This window comes from Camelus dromedarius, chromosome 2 (genome assembly GCF_036321535.1).
Source record: "Camelus dromedarius isolate mCamDro1 chromosome 2, mCamDro1.pat, whole genome shotgun sequence".
NCBI lineage: Eukaryota > Metazoa > Chordata > Mammalia > Artiodactyla > Camelidae > Camelus > Camelus dromedarius.
Genome location: NC_087437.1, coordinates 44,930,556 through 44,944,424, shown reverse-complemented (window position 1 = coordinate 44,944,424; position 13,869 = coordinate 44,930,556). Strand labels below are relative to the sequence as shown.

At 35.5% G+C, this 13,869-nt stretch overlaps 1 protein-coding gene across 9 annotated transcripts in view; it reads right to left on the bottom strand.

Annotated features, from left to right (window-relative positions):
- Positions 1-13,869, bottom strand: part of NAALADL2 (N-acetylated alpha-linked acidic dipeptidase like 2) — a 1,176,025-nt gene that overhangs the window by 37,433 nt on the left and 1,124,723 nt on the right. The gene's annotated exons all lie outside the window — the stretch shown is intronic.

The following is a 13,869-nucleotide window of genomic DNA, read 5'->3' as shown; positions in this document are numbered from 1 at the left end:
GTTAGAACACTCCCTCACACCGTATGCAAAAGTAAACTCAAAATGGCTTAAAGACTTAAAAGGCAAGACACTATAAACCTCTTACAAGAAGACATAGGCAAAACATTATCTGACATAAATCTTAGCAGTGCTTTCCTAGATCTATCTACCCAAGCAATAGAAATAAAAGCAAAAATAAACACATGGGACCTAATTAAACTTACAAGCTTCTGCACAGCAAAGGAAACCATAAGCAAAGCAAAAAGTCAACCTACAGGAATGGGAGAAAATATTTGCAAAAGATGAGACTGACAAGGGCTTAATTTCCAGAATATACAAACAGCTCATACAACTTAATCAGGAAAAAACAAACAACTCAATCCAAAAATGGGCAGAAGACCTAAACAAGCAATTCTCCAGTGAAGACATAAATGGCCAATAGGTGCATGAAAAAATGCTCAATATTGCTAATTATCAGAGAAATGCAAGTCAAAACTACAATGAGGTACACCTCACAACAGACAGAATGGCCATCATTCAGAAGTCCACAAATGATAAATGCTGGAGAGGGTGTGGAAAGAAGGGAACCCTCCTACACTATTGGTGGGAATGCAGTTTGGTGTAGCCATTATGGAAAACAGTACGGAGTTTCCTCAAAAGACTAAAAATAGACTTATCACATGGTTCAGCAATCCCACTCCTAGATATATATCCAAAGGGAACCCTAATTCAAAAAGACACCTGCACCCCAACATTCATAGCAGCACTATTTACAATAGCCAGGCTATGCAAATGACCTAAATGTCCATCAACAGATGACTGGATAAAGAAGATGTGGTATATTTATACAATGGAATACTACTCAACCATAAAAAGAATAAAATAATGCCATTTGCAGCAACGTGGATGGACCTGGAGAATATCATTCTAAGTGAAGTAAGCCAGAAAGAGAAAGAAAAATACCACATGGTATCATTTATATGTGGAATCAAAAAAAAAAAAAAAAAAAAAAAGACAAAGTTACTTATGACACAGAAACAGACTCACAGACATAGAAAACAAACTTATGGTCACCAGTGGGGAAATGGGGTGGATAGGAATAAATTGGGAGTTCAAACTAGTAACTAATGTACATAAAATAGATAAGAAGTTTATACTGTATAGCACAGGGAACTATATTCAATATCTTGTAGTGACTTATGGTGAAAAAGAATATGAAAATGAATATATGTATGTTCCTATATGACTAAAGAGTTGTGCTGTACACCATAAATTGACACAACATTATAAACTGACTATACTTCAATAAAAATATAAAACCAAATATGATCTCTGATGATGGTTAATTTTATGTGTCAGCTTGGCTAGGCCATGCTGCCCAGTTGTTGGGTCAAACACTGATCTCTATGTTGTTATGAAGGCACTTTGTATATATAATTAAAATTTACAATCAACTGACTTTAAATAAAGTAGATTATTCTTGATTATGTGAATGGGATTCATTTAATCAATTGAGGTTCTTAAGAGCAAAAACTGAGGTTTCATCGAGAAAAAGGAATTCTGCCTCAAGACTCTGGTATAGGAATCCATTTTGAATTCCCAGCCTGCTGGCAGCCTGCCTTACAAATTTCAGACTTAAGACAGTAACATCAACTCTTCCCTGATTTCCAGCCTTTCTGCCCTGCAAATTTTGGACTTTCTAGTCTCCACACTCACAGGACCCAATTTCTTTAAATCATTCAATCTATCTATCCATCCATCCATCCAACCTCCATCCATCCCTGATCCATCCTCTTGTTTCTTCCTCTCTGGAGAACCCTGATACTCTTAGATCATTAAACTATCATATCATTTTTAATTTCTCCATTTCTTTCATTACGTTTACAATCTCTTCTCCACGTAGCAGACAAGGATGGATGGATGAAAGAATAGATAGATAAAATTATGTTACCCTCTGTTTAGACTCAGATTTCAAATACACTGAAAATTACATCTAACCCCACTTCTTCATGCTCTATAGGCCTTTGTCTAATTCTAATCTCAACCCAAGTTGCTCTCCCCCAATTTGGCTAACTTAAAAGAAAAAGTCCTGTTTCTTCACTTCTACACATTTTTAAAGTTTTTAATTACATGTTTATTTGGTTGTTTGCTTAGTTTCTTCTAAAGATCTGCTGTCTTATAAATCATAGCAATGTTATCCTAGGTCAGTCTCCAAAGGCAATAGAAATAAAAGCAAAAATAAACAAACAGAACCTAATTATATGTTTAAACTTTTGCACAGCAAAGGAAACCATAAACAAAACAAAAAGACAAGTGACAGAATGGAAGGAAATATTTGCAAACGATGTGACTGACAAGGGCTTAATTTCCAAACTATACAGTTAATATGACTCAATAATAACAACAACAAAAAACAAACAACCCAGTCAAAAAATGGGCAGAAGACTTAAAAAGACATTTCTTCAATGAAGACATACAGATGGCCAATAGGGATGTGGAAAGATGCTCAGCATCACTATCAGAGAAATGCAAATCAAAACTACAATGAGGTATCACCTCATACCTGCCAGAATTGCCATCATTAAAAAATCCACGAACAATAAAAGCTGGAGAGGTTGTGGAGAAAAGGGACCCTCCTACACTATTGGTTGGGCTATAATTTGGTGTAGCCACTATGGAGAACAGCATGGAGATTCCTTAAAAAACTATAACTTATACCATATGACCCCAAAATCCCAATCCTGGGCATATATCTAGAGAAAACTCTAATTTAAAAAGACACATACACCCCAATGGTCATAGCAGCACTGTTTACAATAACCAAGACATGGAAGCAACCTAAAGGCCCATCAACAGATGGCTGGATAAAGTTATATATATAAAAAACACATGTATACACATATAGATACACAATGGAATACTACTCAGCCATGAAAAGGAATGAAATAATGCCATTTGAAGCAACATGTGGGCACCTAGAGATTATCATACGAAGTGAAGTAAGTCAGACAAAGACAAATATATGATATCACTTCTATGTAGAATCTAAAAAGAAATGATACAAATGAACTTATTTACAAAACAGAAACAGACACAGAAAACAAATTTATGGTTACCAAAGGAGAAGGGGGGGGGATAAATTGGGAGTTTTGGATTAGCAGATACAAACTACTATATATAAAATAGATAAACAACAAGGTCATACTGTATAACACAGGGAGCTATATTCAATATCTTGTAATAAACAATAATGAAAAAGAAACTGAAAAAGTATATAAGTATAACTGAATCACTATGCTGTATGCCAGAAACTAGCACAACATTGTAAATCAAATATACTTCAGTAAGAAAGACCTGCTGTCTTATTGTAAGAAGACAATCTTGCTACTCATAATGTAGATATTGGCAAATGTAAAATGATTCCTGAGCATTTGATCTATTAAACATTTCATCTATACAGCAATCAAGTATTTTAAAATAGTTTCACTACGTAGCAAAATTAAACATTCACTGCTTCAGTGTGTACAAAGAAAGTATCAACCATGACCCTTTCTCTTAATTCTCTTTGAATAATATTAAATCAGCAAGATATTTATACACATGGAGAGGCCAAAATATGTTGTACTGATGATAGCTAAAAAGGTGATATGATAAAGGAGAGAAGTGCTAAATGTTTCACATGGTTTCAAAGAGAATCTAGATTTTATTTTTTTCCCTCATTGAAAAAATTATTTCAAAAATTATTTTTAGAAGAATTCAGAATCATGCTGTAAATACTTCCTCAACTAATATTTCCATTATCTGAGAGATCTGCCAGTTTATTATTTTTTACTTAATTAAAAGAACGAATGTCATGGAACTTGAAGTGACTTGTAGGATTACTCGATCAATGGCCCTTTTAGATCTAAGCCCATATTTCTAAATTCCCAGTCTGTTGATTCCTCCACTATACTGTACTGTTTTTTATTTTTAACATAAAAACATCTCTAACTATGATATATGAGATTTAGCAGAAGTCTCTCTCCTTTTAACTGCCTGTAAGATTTATGGAAACGTGAAAGGGTAAGCAACAGTTGGAGACAAGATAATTTTACTGATTGAGGACAGTGGGACATATCTTTTTTTCCAGAAGTAGGGATAAATTTGGTGCCTAACAAATGTGCTTTTACAACCCATCAGGGTTAGGAGATATAATTCTGCAAATGTAGAGTAAATGAAATTTAAGCCTTTATGAAAATTGAACCTATTTAATACGCAGCTACCTCTACACCAAAATATAAATTTATTGATGACCTATGAACAGACTAGGGATAATTTTAATCAGATGTGTGCAGTCCTGTCTGGTAGAAAGAGTAGTGGTTTTAGAGAAACAAACCAGGTTCAAATCCCTTTTCTACCACGCAAGAACCTTTCCAAAGCTTCAGTTTTCTTAAATGTATAAAGAGGATACTAAGACCAAACCTGCAATTTTGTTAGAAGGGTTACAGGTAACATAAAAATGTACAGCACAGTGCCTGGTATGAACTGGGTCCTCCTCTGTGAAAAGTACTATTGTTGGTCTTAATGCTATGAAAAATACCGTAAAGTCACAACTCACCCTCAGACTGGCAATGTGTCTTGACTTGAAAATATGGCAACAGTAAATTTTTCCCACTGTAGATGGAAAGAAACCTCAAAACTGAAAGACATATTTTTATAAAATCCAAACAGTTGTGCACACATGGATTTCTGTTTTGGTACTAGCAGACTTGATTCCAGACTAATCAGCTTGATAGAGTGGTTGTCGTCAATGGAAAATTTTTTAAACAAGTGTTTCAATGTCTAATCAAATTGTAGTGAACGTTATCTGTCACAATGGGGTACACTCTTTATTTTAATAATAACAAAATGAGCTACTGAAAAAGGCTGGGATTTCAGGTTATTACTTTGGTTTCTTTTAAAATTTGGGAGCCTGTTTTTACTCCCTTTAGAAGTAGAAACTTTAAAGTATGAGAGGGATATATGATTATAAAGCTAATACACATATTTATTTATAAAAGGGTAAAAGGGGATGTATATAATGATCAGTGTTATAAAAATCTTGTATATGAGCCAGGTCTTCAACCCTTTTTTGGAAATTTTACATTGTGTAGATTATAGAACCCTGTATTCATACATAGATTCTTTTCAGTAACTGGCTGCTATTAAAATATTTTAAAAGCAATATGGTAATTCTTAATCACTAGTTACTTTTTTCAGAGCTGAAAGAAATCAGAGGCATTGCTGATTCAATTAATGACAATAGAGACAATGGTGGGATTTTAGCTCCATTCAGACCACCCACACCTCGCTTAACAAAAAGTACAACCAGAAGAAAGTAGTTATTACCCGAATCAAACACTGAACGTGACGTTCTGTTAGTACTTACATAAGTCTAATTAAAGCACCATGAAAACTGTATAACGAGATCACTGTTATTCTACAATTTGGGGGGGGGGGTTGGGTCTCGATGTCTTAAAATTCTTAAAATGAAATGTCTGAATGGAATATATAGCTGGAAACCTGATCATAGAATAACTGAGAAATGTATTTTATAATAGTTTTGTCTAATGTCACTGATTGCGTAAGTGTAAACCAGTTCTAATATCTTTCAAAAGCAAAGTTTGGGGAGCTTCTGTGTTTGAAAAGTACTTTTAATGGATTGCTTGCTCTGTTTATTCTTGGCTCAAGGCGGAAGCATCTTGACATTTACACTGCTATTTTCTTGCTCTTAAGGATGCTAACAAAAACTTGTCTTGGCTTGGATTGGCTTGAAACTGTCCTGTGAACTTTCCACAAGGCCATTCCAGCTATCTTGGAAAGGACACCCTTTATACTGAACCTGCTTTTATAAGGACATGAAGCCAAAGACCCACACACGAGCACATGCTGTCATCCAATTTGCCAATGAGCGTGTTTCCCAAACTCCAGATTAAAGCCATTGTTTGGCACTCAGAAGCATCTTCCCAAAGCCGTATTATAAATGTAGTCACAAATGTAGTTAGATGGCCCTTCACAGACTACTTAACCATGATATGGTTGAAATACCACGTATTTAGAAAAAATAATAGGACGACATGCAGCATAACTAATAGTTGTGCTTTAAAGATAATAATTAGCCTTTAATTTATTTTGAATGTGGTGCTTGAGGGTGTTTCCTTTCCCAGAGTCCCATTGCTGCTTAGCAGCCTGCACTAAACACCTGCTCGGGTCAGCTTCCTTCTCAATTCCCCACACCCTCCAATCAAAACCACCGCAAAACAAACGCAGCAGGTGGGCCTCTTATTCTCCTAAAACCGCACCAGATTTCCTGTCCTTTGGTAAAATTACCCGGTAATCCCACCTAATCCCGGCTACTAGTGCAGCAGTGTGTGTGTGTCTGTGTGTGAGTAATCATGATGGGGAGGGAGGGAAACCTTTATTACCTTTTACTGTTTCACTGCTGTCTCTTTAAATGTGTAGAGAGACTGAACATGGGATTTTATGCAGATAATCTATCCTGATGTGTCAATGTAAGGTCATGCTGATATATTTTGCACTCATATGTTGAAGTTGCCTATTAATAGAAAACCTTTGCCAATCATCTTTTTGCCAAGAGAAGTTTTAGTATCCCATGATTTTCTACTGGTACACTAAAAGTTAAAAATCTAAAATCTTCCTATGTCTTAGCAGTTTAGTCCAAACACTTTAAATAAAAGAGATGGCAATAATTAGTGCTCTCCTGTGTTTAAGACTTTTTAGGCTGGTACGGGGCACGGGAAGAAAGGAGCTACAGAGACACAACAACAGCCTCCAGAATTCATGCCCTGAAGCGTTGCAACAATTTGTGGCAAGGCCAGGAATTTCACTGAAATTTGCTAAAATAAGCTAGGAAGAATGCATATTCATAGCATATTAAATTTTAAGCATGAAATGGTTGATGCCAAAAATCTAAAAAGTGGTTCAAACTTTAAAACTTAAAAAGTGAGAAAATCTTTCCCAGAAAAGTATGATGTTTGCAGTAGAGTTTCCTGAACACCTGAAGAAAATGGTTTGAGAGAAGATTCTTCTACTGGAAAAGGCTTGTCATTTAAAGTGCCCACTTCTATTCTGGAATCTAATGCTATTTCTTTTTATAATTCTGATTTTTAGTTAAAGTGTCATTGATTCACAATGTTAGTTTCATGTGTACAGCAAAGCAATTCAGTTATATATATATATATATATATATATATACATATATATTTTTTCAGATTACTTTTAAATATATTTACTCTAAAAACTGCATATTTAATTCCATTTTGCCCCAACACTATTTTCTACAAGACGTTGCGATCACTCAATAGGTAAGCTTTGAGCAACTACTGAAGGGAAGGGACTGTATATTGAAAATTAAAAATGAAAGAAATACCTCACTGCAGTGGCCTTGGGGAAGAAGAACTTGTGTCGTTGGGTTTTTAAGAGAGGTGGGAAGCAGCTTTGGAATCCAGAACACTACCAGAGTCCAAGTAAAAAGAGCAGAATGGTATAAAAGTTACTTTTATTTTGTAATATTTGTATAGGATTCTATAGTTTATAAATTATCTTCTCACATTTTATCCTCATTTTATCTAATTGTGTCCTAACTTTTTCTAAATTAATCCTTGTGTGAATAGCTCTTTGAGATTTTCTGTTTTAGAAATGAGAAACTGACTGAGTGGTGAATTAGCTTGTTCTAAGTCACATCAATAGGAAAAGACAAGTGTTCCTCCTCGAATCCCCTTCCCACTTTTATAAATCCCCAGTCCAGTGGTTTTCCTACGATGCTGTTGCCACATGGTGCTCTTAATTCTGAAAGCTATTCTGCTATGGACAGGTGAGCTGCTGATAGTGAAAGCATACTGTTTGGCAAAAGAGGAAAGGCAATTCAATGAAAAAGAATAGTCTTTTCAACAAATCATGCTGGGACGACTGGACATCCACATGCAAAGATAATGAATCTAGACAGAGGCCTTACATCTTTCACGAAATTTAACTCAAAATGGATCAGCAATCTAAATGTAAAACACGAAATTATAAAATACCTAGAGGACACCACAGAGGAGAAAATCTAGGTGACCTTGGGTTGGATGATCTGTTTTAAGATATAACACCAAAAGCACAATCCCTGAAAATAAATTTGATAAACTGATTTCATTAAAATTTAAAACTTGTGCTCTGCGAAAGGCATTCTTAAGAGAAGGAAAAGACAAGACACAGACTGGGAGAACATATCTGCAGTATACATATCTGATAAAGGATTGTTACCCAAAATATAAAGAGAACTCTTAAAACTCAACAATAAGAACACGGATCATTTAAAAGCTTGGCAAAAGATCTGAACAAACCCCTCACCAAGGAAGACATTCAGATGGAAAGTAAGTATATAAAAAGATGTCGAACATCATATGTCATTAGGGACTCGCAAATTAAAACAATGAGCTACCAATCCACATCTATTAGAACGGCTGAAATCCGTGACACTGACAACAACAAATGCTGACAAGGATGCGGCACAACCAGCAAGTCCTATTCACTGCTAGTGGAAATGCAAAGTGGTTTAGCCACTTTTGGAGACAGTCTGACAGTTTTTTTACAAAGCTAAACATAGACTTACCACATGATCCAGCAGTCATGCTCCTTGGTATTTACCCAAATGAGTTGAAATTGTACATCCACCTGCCCACAAATGCACTTACAGATTTGTTTAAAATTGTCAAAATCTGAACACAAATAAGATGTCCTTCACTAGGTGAATGGATAAACAAACTGGTGCATCTGTACAATGGAATACCATTCAGTGATTAAAAAATACATTCATATGGAGGAAACTTAAATTCATATTGCTAAGCAATGAAGCCAATATGAAAAGGTTACATGCTGTATGATTCAAACTATATGACATTCTAGAAAAGCCAAAACTGTGGAGGCAGTAGAAAGATCAGTGATTGCCAGAGGCTCTGGGAGGAGGGAGGAAAAGATGGCTCGGTGGAGCACTGATTTTTAGGGCAGTGAAACTATTCTTTATGATACTGAAATGGTGACTACATGCCATTAGACAATTGTCAAAATCCACAGAATAAAAAAACAAAAAGGAAACCCTAAAAAACTATGGACTTTAGTTAGTAATGCATCAATATTGGCTCATCAACTGCAATACTGTTCTACAATAATGTAGGATGTTAATAGGGCTAACCTGTGTTGGGAGATGAGGGGACTGTGTGTGTGGAGGGTTATATGGGAACTCTGTACTTTCTGCTCTATTTTTTAAATATATGTTTTAGTGGAGAATGCATAGGTCACTGGGTCATACTGCTTACTTCGTCTTTGCAGAGTAATAACTACAGGGAGTTAAAAGAAATCCAACAACAAAAGACAGATACCACAAGATCTCATCTCCAGATATGCCAGTCCCCTGGCACAGTCGAGCATAGTAGATCATAGTAAAGGAGGGAGAGAGAAGATTCAGAATTCTTAAGAAAATACATAATCTCCTCCTTACTCGGGGGCAATGAGATTTTACACTGCTGGGTTTTATTAGCAGTAGTATTTTTGCATTGCTTTGTAGTTTCCAACACGCTTTCAGTTAGATGGTCCCTGATGATATACATCATTTCATCTGCTCCCCACTGCCCACCAAGCTCCACACCTCTGTAGCACTTGGCAGCTTTTCATTATGCCATCTCAGTCTGTCACAGCCCCCTCACTCAGGATTAGAAGAATTCCACTTGACTGTACAGGTTGTGAGACTTAATGTAGCAAATGTGCATTGAATCAGATTCTTAGAACTGGAAAGGACTTTAGAAATTATCTTTATCAACAGATTAAAATATAATTACACAGAGACCCAGAGGTGCTGAATGCCTTAACTAACCAGCTAGAGAAATGAACAAAATGGAGACTCTCTGCACTACTCAACCCTGCATTACCTGCCTCACCTGCCTCGCTCCATGGGAAACCTAAAAAAAAAAAAAAATCGAAGTAAGAGTCCCACAGCCTTTCATTCAGTAAATTCACCAGTGCTTCCTTAATAGCATCTCCCAAACCAGCTCTTTGTTCTTTTTTCCTGACACCAGTGTGCCAAAACGTGTTCTCAGCACCCCATGCCTCTTGTACACCCTTGGTCTTCCTGACTTTGCAACTCCAGTGCACCCTGTCTGGAGCACCAGATAAATCTAATACAAATTTATTTCTTCGTGGCTTCTTTTGTGTAAAAGATAAAGCCCAGACCTCTTAAGAGAGCACTTACAGGACTGCAGCCTGATTTCTTCCTACCTCTCCTGAGTCATGAACTGAATAATCATTCAAACTATTCCATTTTCTGTTTGCCAATCCCCAGCACACCAACACAACCTGTCCTTTGTGTCTTTCTCCAACTGTCCTCTCCAGGTAACGCTCCCTGTCTTAGTTTGGGCTGCTGTAACAGAACACTCTAGACTGGGTGGCTTACAAACAAAACTAATTGATTTCTCACAGTTCTGGAGGCTGGGGAGTCCGAGACCAAGGTGTTGGCAGATTCAGCGTCTGCAGAGAGTCTGCTTCCTGGTCCACGGATGGCTTTGTCCTCACAAGGCAGAAGGGGTGAGGGAGCTCTCGGGAGTCTCTTATAAAAGGGTGCTAATCCCATTCATAAGGGCTCTGCCCTCAGTACCTAATCATTTCCCAAAGACCCTCACCTCCTAATATTATCATTAGGTTTCAATGCATGAATTCTGGGAAGACAAAAACATTCGGTCTATAGCACTCCCTAACTTATTGGGCATCCTACCATTTCCTGAAGCCCAGATAAATTTCTCTCTTTCCCTAGGATTGTTTTTTGGCTGTGACCAGGTAATAATTTATCTCCTCAATGAATCCTAACAGCACTTCTTGCCTGTAGCATTCATTGGGCACTCTGCATGCGTATCCTGGAAATTTACATGAATTATGACTTACATATTTTACCTCTTGAATTAGATTAAACTCCTTGAAGGTAGGGACCTTATACAGCCAGTTTCCATCAGTGTGTGGATTTATTTATAAGAATGACAGTCATTTTTAGATTTAACATCATAGGACTCAAAATCTTTTTGAATCTTCTGATGCCAAATAATGGAGAAAATTCTTTCATATATTCCAGAAATAATATATTTCAGTGTTTAGTGACACTTTTGTTTCGAGGTAGTATCCTTTAAGACATGACTGAAATTCAAATGCAACATTTAGCTTTATACAGTGAACTTCCTGTCAACAATTTTCTTAAAAAGCAAATCACTTTTGACTTCCTCCTTGTATATTTGATGAGAATTGTTGTAACACCATTGGTTTGAAGAGTGACATTCTGAAATGAATTATATCCCTAAAGGTTGTTTAAGATTTTTAAAAAGTTGAACCATGTTCATCAAATGTTCTTTTGTACAATGTAATTAACAATTTTATCTTTTCTCCATATAGTTGTCATTATGTATAATCAATTTTTCCATTTTCTCAAACTCTGTATCCCATCACACTCATCTTTTTACTTTGAAAATTTCCCCTCCCATAAAGGAAGGGCTTATGAGATTTGAAAGTAGAAAGTCTATTGTAAATTTGAAATTTTTGCATCCATAATATTTAGAAATGTGAATTCTCTACCAAGGAAAAGCATAGAATAGGATGATTTATTATCTATTTCAGAAATAAAGTAAAAATTCATGACAATCTTGGGATAAAGGTCAGTCAGATAAATCAAAATGAAGCTTTTTAATCTATCTGCACGGTTGGCATATATATGAATTAATAGAGACAAGGAGAAGAATGGCAGACGTGTATTTTTTCTCAATAACTATAGGAAGAGCTTAAAATAATGCCAAAATAGTGAACCACAAGCTTTCAATTTTAGTTTGTTATATGAGTTAGAACACTATCATAATCAACATTTTGGGCCTTACACACTGGAAGACAAGGTAGGCTGCAATCATATTAGTAACAGGAAAATCATCACTTGCTTAATCATTGTTAACTCAGGGCAAGACAAATACTTGCTTTTCTACTCAAAATGCAAGTGCTAAAGTAAACTAAGTCCACAAAAATTACTGAAAGGATAATAAAAGGTTAGTAGACACATAAGAGACCACAGAGGGGTCTTCTGTATTCAGTGCACATGCCAAAACAGGCAAATGGGGAGAGTTTACTATATCATAATATATAAAATTATATCCTTACTGTATGATACTAATTTCTGAGTTTTTCATAAGTTAAAAGTAAAGGAAATGGAAGTTATATAATATATTCTAAACATGTAATTTATCTACTCTAATAAAGACTTTTTGGGGGGAGGGTATAGCTTAGCAGCTGAGCACATGCTTAGCATGCATAAGGTCTTGGGTTCAATCCCCAGTACCTCCATTAAAAATAAATAAATAAATCTAATTCCACCCCCCCCCAAAAGAACTTTTAATAATGCTTGATTTAATAACATGGCTTAATATTTCTATTTAGCAATTATTGCACCTACCAGACACTATATTTTACTTACTTACCTTATTCATTCTGTTCTCCCATCCCTACCACTAGAGTATGACCTCATCAGGGAAGATAATTTTAACTTGAGGCAACTGCAATGTCCCTGGTGCTTACAAGAGTACATGGAGCAGATAAAGAGCCTTAAGAATGTCTGTTGTACTAAAGGGATGTTTTCCAAAGTCTTATGATATGTTTAAAAATGATAGAAAATAAAGATTCTAAATGCAAATATGAGTTTAAAATCATAAAGGAAAATCACCAAGTATCAGAAGTACAGAAAGTTTCCTATTATAAAAGGGTCTCACGCCAAATCATCTCTATTTTATAGGTGTACAAGAATCAAGTGATTTGTCAGATCACAGAATTTTGGTACTAAAAGGCATCTTAAACCTCATGGAGCCCAAATATTCAGGTGCTGAAGTCTGCTCAGCCTGATTTAATACCTCAGTGGCAATGACCTCCTCCACCCTGTGAAAGTATCACATTTCGTTTCTATAAAAAACTACTTGTTAGAAAATTTTTCCTCAGATGTAATTAAGATCTGTATTCCTATGTTTCAGTCCTTTAGTCCTAGTTACATCCTTTGGTCGCACACAGTATGTGTAGTCCAAGGTATTATTTTTTATATATTTATCTATAATATATATATGTTACATATAAATGACGTAGTATAAAAGTCTAAATTTGAGTACCTTTATGAAGAGAGTTCTGGGCCAAATAGTCTTCCTGCTTTAATCTTCCTCCAACACCTCTTTGTCTCCTGCCTTTTCTCATGATGAATCCTGAACTAGACACTATATATATATACATATATATATACACACATATATATATAATATGCACCTATTGTGTTTATATATTCATATATCAAAAAGTACATATATACACACATGCACATATGCATACCTTAAATTGTTATACATATGCACACATATGTGCATCTGTTACAAGAAAGGCATGTGTATTTATATTTTATGTCTTGTAGAGGAATCCAATGTTTAAAACATGCTATCATCTTTGAAATTCCATTTTCACCTCTTTGTTTAATTTCTGCTGTATCAGGAACCTCAAAAACAAAACCATTTATTTGTATCCCCCTCTAAGAGCATAAATTGAATCCCTCTTCTATATGAACATTGTTTAATTGAAATATTTGTTAAAATTGTTAAAATGTTTTCAGAAATCACTCTATTGTGACCCTCTAAGCAAATATGTCTAATCCCCTGGTTGTTTCAAGATCCATCATCTGACTCCCATTCTCCCCTGAAGATTAAACATATTTCACTCCCTCTTAAAATGTAGTTTCTAGAATTAAATACAATGCTCTATAAGTGGACTACTGGAACGGAGTAATTCAAGAAAGCACATTTCTTCTAATACAACCTATAAACC